Raw genomic sequence first — 6,255 nt, 5'->3', positions numbered from 1 at the left:
GTGTGGCCGCTGTCTGTCTGTCGTGTGGCTGCTGTCTGTCTGTCGTGTGGCCGCTGTCTGTCTGTCGTGTGGCCGCTGTCTGTCTGTCGTGTGGCCACTGTCTGTCTGTCGTGTAGCCGCTGTCTGTCGTGTAGCCGCTGTCTGTCGTGTGGCCGCTGTCTGTCTGTCGTATAGCTGCTGTCTGTCTGTCGTGTAGCCGCTGTCTGTCTGTCGTGTAGCCGCTGCCATATGACACGCTGTCATGTGTACACGCTGTCTGTCGTGTAGCCGCTGCCGGTCATGTGTCCTCTGTCTGTCATGTGGCTGCTGTCTGACATATGGCCGCTGTCCATTTTGGGCCCTCTACTTAGCCATCAGCAAACAAGCCAGGTACCATTTCTACCTTGGCAGTTCATAACAGACAGTTCTGGATGTCCTGACACTTTATAGTTAAGATGTTAAAAGGAGGGCCTAGTCATGTGACAGGAGCTGTTTCTTAAAAAGCTCCTGCTGCAGATGGCCCAGCTTCTCTCTAGATCCCAGGGACTTTGCTAGTGGCTTTTGCTGGGGTGTACAAAGAGAGAGATCCATGTTGTATCATATCTCCTACTTCCAGCACATAGGGCTTGTTACATCTTAAGAGCCCAGTGCCAAGCCACCTGTGCCTCTGGGAGAGGCCTCACTGCAAGCTGACAGGTTTCTATGACCCCACAGAATTCTTAGTGGGATGTGCCCTCCAGAGCTCAAGAGAATTCAATTTATCTTACGCTTCTCTTGATTTTTTGAACCAAGGGTCTAGACTCTAGGGCATGATCAGGGCATCTCTACCAGTTTCACCTTTCACTATGACTCTTACTTTGAAGGAGTGCTCTGGCAGAGGGTGAGCACTGGATGCCTGGACTTCCATATGTGTTCTTATGTACTCCAGTGGAAGAAGAGTAGACACATCTGGCATTCATGTGGAAAAGACAACAGTCTTTAATTTGGCACTAGAGCTGTGTTAACTCCCTTGGCTTCGGGCATTATCCAGAGAGGTTGTGGCCATTTGGATGGCCTGTAGAACACCAGACAGACATCATATTGACTACATCATGTGACCGGGCAGGAAAAGCAAGTGGTACCCGACTTCTCAGAGCTGTTTTCAAGACACGTGTTCCCTGTGAAGTTGCAGGGACCTGCTGATTCTGCAAAGCTTCGTAGTTGAGAGGTGACACCCAAGAGAACTACATCTTTTCTTAGAGCCTGAAAAGTCACAGAGGGATCCTGGAGGAGAGACAGGTTCAGGTTAGCACTTTGAGGAAGGATTGAGCATTCCGGGGAGTGCTTAAAGAGGTGAGTGTCACCTGGGAGAGAGAGAGAGAGAGAGAGAGAGAGAGAGAGAGAGAGAGAGAGAGAGAGAAACAGAGACAGGACTCCATAGTTGTTTAGAGGCAGAGGCTTTGTTGGATTGGATGTGGGGTGAGCAGACAAGTACCCTGCTGGTGTATCGTCAAGATGTGTTAAACTTCAGTTCTCATACTCTCAAAAGAAGGTTGACTGGCTGACTTTGGAGAAGCCCCAGGAACTCAGGGCAGGTCCTTCCCTTTCACTGGTCCTGAAAGTGAAGCTGGCGGTTTCTGAAGTTTCCTTCCGGGTGGAGCAAGCAGGTCCTGAAAACTTCCCCCTGGCCCTCTGGGGTCCCGCTTCCTGAAGGCTTATTATAGGGACTGACCTTTAACTCGGGCCACACAGGCTGCTCAGATGCAGCAGCCTGGGAACTCCAGGACTAATTCCCCTGAGCCAGGCACCAGGTTCTCAGCCAGATCCTGGCTGCTGTTCCCAGCCCTACAGCTGGCCCAACCTGTCCCTTGACCAAACTTAACCGTCTTGCTTCAAACTTTCCTTCCTGATCCACTGTCCTCAGGAAGTGGCTCTATCTTCTCCACCTGTTGGTCCTCTTTGGCCAGCAGCTCTTCATACTCTTAGTGAGAATCTAAGCCAAGAATGCAGTATATCAGCTGTTAGAGACTGGGGAGACAGCCCTTGGGTAAAGTGCTTGCTGCCCAAGTGTGAGGACTTGAGCTCAGATCACCAGGGCTGGATGTGGTGGTGGTGTGTGTCTAATTCCAGGGCAGTGTCCCTAAAGTGAGATGTGCCGTGGGGGCTCGTGGGCCAGCTAGCCTGGCATAGCCTGTGATCAAGAGACCCTCACAAACTGGTGTTTTGACTGACCTCCCCAATAGGCTCATGAGTTTGATCCTTAGTGGAACTATTTGGGAATGAGCCTTATTGGAGGAGGTGTTTCTCTGGGGGTGGGCTTTGGAGTTTCAGATGTGAGCTCTCAGCTACTGTGTGCCTGCCTGCTGCTATGCTTACCGCCGTACTGATCATGGACTAACCGTCAAAAACTGTGAGTAAGACTCAATAAAATGCTCTTTTATGAGTTGCCTTGGTCATGGTGTCCCTTCGCAGCACAGTAACCCTAACTAAGACACAGAGCAAACAGAAGGCAGGGACCTATACCGGATATCCTCCTCTGGCTCCTATAGATACACTTACACTCACACATGAGCACACTCACATTAAAACAAAACAGCCAGGCATGGTGGCACACGTCTTTGATTCCAGCACTCAGGTGGCAGAGGCAGGCAGAGCTCTGTGAGTTCAAGGCCAGCTTGGTCTACAGAGTGAGTTTCAGGACAGGTTCCAAAGCTACACAGACAACTCATGTCTCAAAAAACCAAACACCGCTTAAAACGACTGCTTGTAAGATTGTAAAAAACCACTCTTTGCTGGCCTTGTATCTGTGCCTCTTTTTTGCATTTGGGAGTTTGGGGGTCCCTCTGGGGAGACTGGAAATTGAGTGGCCTGGGCTGCAGTAGAGGTGCTGGCCGTGCACCTTGCAAAGCTCAAGCTTAAGCCACCCTGAGACTGGGTTTGTACAACTGTGTTAGCAAAAAGCCACGAGAAGGCTCAGTGAACACTGCTGCTCTGTTTGGCTCACAGAAAACCATGCTGGCTTTGCAACTGTGGGTCTTTGAGGGTGCTTTTTATTTACCAATGTTGATGAACCCCAAGGGCGGGCATTAATCTGAGTCAGTCTTTTAGTCCTAGCCTATCGTAGAACCCACACAGCCTGGCCTGACTGGTCTCCATTCTCCATTGCCTTTTTATGTATGGAGAAGCTCTTCAGCCCAAAGAGAAAAGGAACTAGTCAGTAAATGGTCTCTGTCTTCATTACGGTATCAATTGTTATGAAGAAACAGACCAACTTGAGGAAGAAAGGATTTATTTAGCTTACAGTTCTGTATAGCAATTCATCATCATAAATAGTAAGGACAGGAACTCAAACAGGGCAGGAATCTGGAGGCAGGAGCTGATGCAGAGGCAACAGAGTGGTGCTGCTTACTGGCTTGCTCCCTATGGCTTGCTCAGCCTGTTTGCTTATAGAACCCTGGACAACCAGCTAAAGGGTAGACCTACTCACAATAGGGTGGCCCCTCCCACACCAATCAGTATTAAGAAAACGCCCTACAGACTTGCCAACAGCCCAGCCTTATGGAGGCATTTTCTCAACTGAGGCTCGCTCTTCTCAGATGACTTTAGCTTATGTCAAGTTGACATAAAACTAGCCAGCAGTCTCCAAAAATAAAGTGAATTAGGTAAGAAAATTAAATACAGGCTGGAGAGATGATTCAGCGATGACGAGCTCTGCTGCTCTTTCAGAAGACTCAGGTGAGTTCTCAATACCTACGTGGTGATGCACAACCATCTGAAACTCCAGCTCCAGGAGATCTGACTTCCTTTGCTGGCCTCTGTGGGCAGCAAACATACACATGGTTCACAGACAACATGTAGGTAAAACACCCATATACTTAAAAAAATCTAAAGAAAAAAGTTACCTGTCATATTTTGTTTGTAATCTTACAAATAAAGCTTGCTTGAAGATCAGAGTGCAGAGCTAAGCCACTAGTTAGTAATAGAAGCTGGGCAGTGGTGGCTCACACCTTTATTCCCAGCACTTGGGAGACAGAAGCAGATGGATCTCTGTGAGTTCAAGGCCACCCTGGGCTACATAAAATCAATCCAGTCTAAAAGAGAATTAGAGCCAGGTGATGGTGGCTCACACCTTTAATCCTAGGACTAGGAAGGTGAGGAATATGGCAGGGCAGAGAGAGGAATATAAGGTGGGAGGAGACAAGAGCTCAGGTACAGTCTGAGATGCAGTCTGAGGATTGGTAGAGACAGGATTGCCCCTTCAGTCTGAGGATTTGGTAGAGGTAAAAGGTCTCTTTAGTGGCTGACTGCACTGCTTCTCTGATCCCTCAGCTTTCACCCCCTAATATCTGACTCCGGGTTTTTAATTATTAATACCAATTAGAATTCATGTTACAGACACGCAGATAATAAAAGAATGAAAAATATCTATTCACAGATCCTGTGATTTGTGGTTGTTTAGTTTTGGTTTTCTGAGACAGAATACCATGGAACCTGGCATGGCCTCAAATAAGCTGTGATTGCAGATGTGTGCCATCACAGCTGGAGAAATGGCTCAAAGGTTAAGAGCATTTAACTGCATTTTCAGGGGTCCCTGGTTTGGTTCCCAGCACCCACATTGGGCAGCTCACAACCTCCTGTGCCTCCAGTTCCAAGTAATCTGACGCCCTCTCTGGCCTCTGTGGGTACTACATGCACAGTGTACGTAAACACATGGCGGCACACACATAGTAACCACAAACTGGTGTGCAATACCACAGCCAGCTTTATGATGTGATCTTATATGTAGAAAATTCCAGATGATCTACTAAAGACTATGGTTAGGACAAATAAGAGAGCTAAGTAAGGTTCCAAGATTAGTATACAAAAATATACTTTCACACAATATCAATAAACATACTGCAAATTAGGTTCCATTTACAATAGCAGCCAAAAGAAAGTGTTTAGGGAATGTAGCAAAAGCAAATGCAGAATGTGTACTCTGAAAACCACAGAAGATCATGGAGATAGGAAAAGGCCTTGGTAATAGCTCATGTTCATGGATCAGAAGACCTAGGATTGGTGAAATATTACCCAACTGAGCTATAGAGTCAGGGCAGTCTCTTTTACAATCCCAGCCAGGGGCCAGCAGAGGGCTCAGGAGGGAAAGCATTGGGTATGCAAGCCCACTAAGCAGATTCTGAGCCCCAGAACCCACATTAAAGACTGGCTGTGGCACTGTGCATCTGTAACCCCAGCACTCCTTGGTGAGAGGGGAAGAGGACACAGGAGACTCGCCCAGTGAGGCTGGACTATAGCCCAGGAGCGACAGACGGAAAGTGAGCACCCTCTCCTCAGAGGTGTCCTCTGACTTCAGCATGCAATTCATGGCACCAGTGCTCCCAAATACAACCCAGTCTGACTTCTTGTATACTTCATAAACCAATCTTGGGCACTGGAGAGATGGTTCAATGGTTAAGAGCATTGACTGCACTGGAGGTGGTAACGGATGCCTTTAATTCCAGTACTCAGGAGGCAGAGGCAGGTGGATCTCTATGAGTCTGAGGCCAGCCTGGTCTACAAAAATGAGTTCCAGGACAGTCAGGACTGTTTCACAGAGAAACTCTGTTTTGAAAAACCAAAAAAAAAAAAAAAAAAAAGAGCATTGGTTGTTCTTCTAGAGGACCTGGATTCAATTCCCAGCACTCACATGGCAGCTCACAACTCTCTCTGTCTGTAACTCAAGTTCCAGTGGCTCCAACACCCTCACACAGATATACATACAAACAAAACACCAATGCAAATGAAATAAAATTAAATTTAATAAAAGAAAAGCCAACCTTAAAACTCTATGTGGAAATCAAGGGATGTAGGCTAGCCAAATCAAACTTATAAAAGACTAAAGTTGAAATACTTGAACTTCCTCATTCTAAAACTTACTACAGTAATCAAGTTAGTGTAGTATTGGCATAAGGACAGACATAGATCTGTGAAATAAAATTGAGTCTAGAAATAAACTCTCATGTTAATGGTCTGTCAATTTTTGGCAAAGGTGCTGAGACAGTACAATGGGGAAAGATAGAGTTTATCACAATGGGGGCCTAGACAGCTGGTTGGTTATCTCCATGCAAAGAGCGAAGTTGGATCCTAGCTCCCAACACCTATAAAAACAACTCACGATGGATTAAAAATCTACATGTAATAGTTAGTGCTATAAAATTCCTGGGGAAAATTTAGTTACAAAATTTTGTGACCTAAGATTTGGCAATAGTCTTTTAGTTATGATATCCAAAACACAAGCAAAAGTTTCATCCTTCAATG

This window comes from Microtus ochrogaster, chromosome 8 (genome assembly GCF_000317375.1).
Source record: "Microtus ochrogaster isolate Prairie Vole_2 chromosome 8, MicOch1.0, whole genome shotgun sequence".
NCBI classification, from domain to species: Eukaryota; Metazoa; Chordata; class Mammalia; order Rodentia; family Cricetidae; genus Microtus; species Microtus ochrogaster.
Note: the sequence above shows the minus strand (reverse complement) of the source record.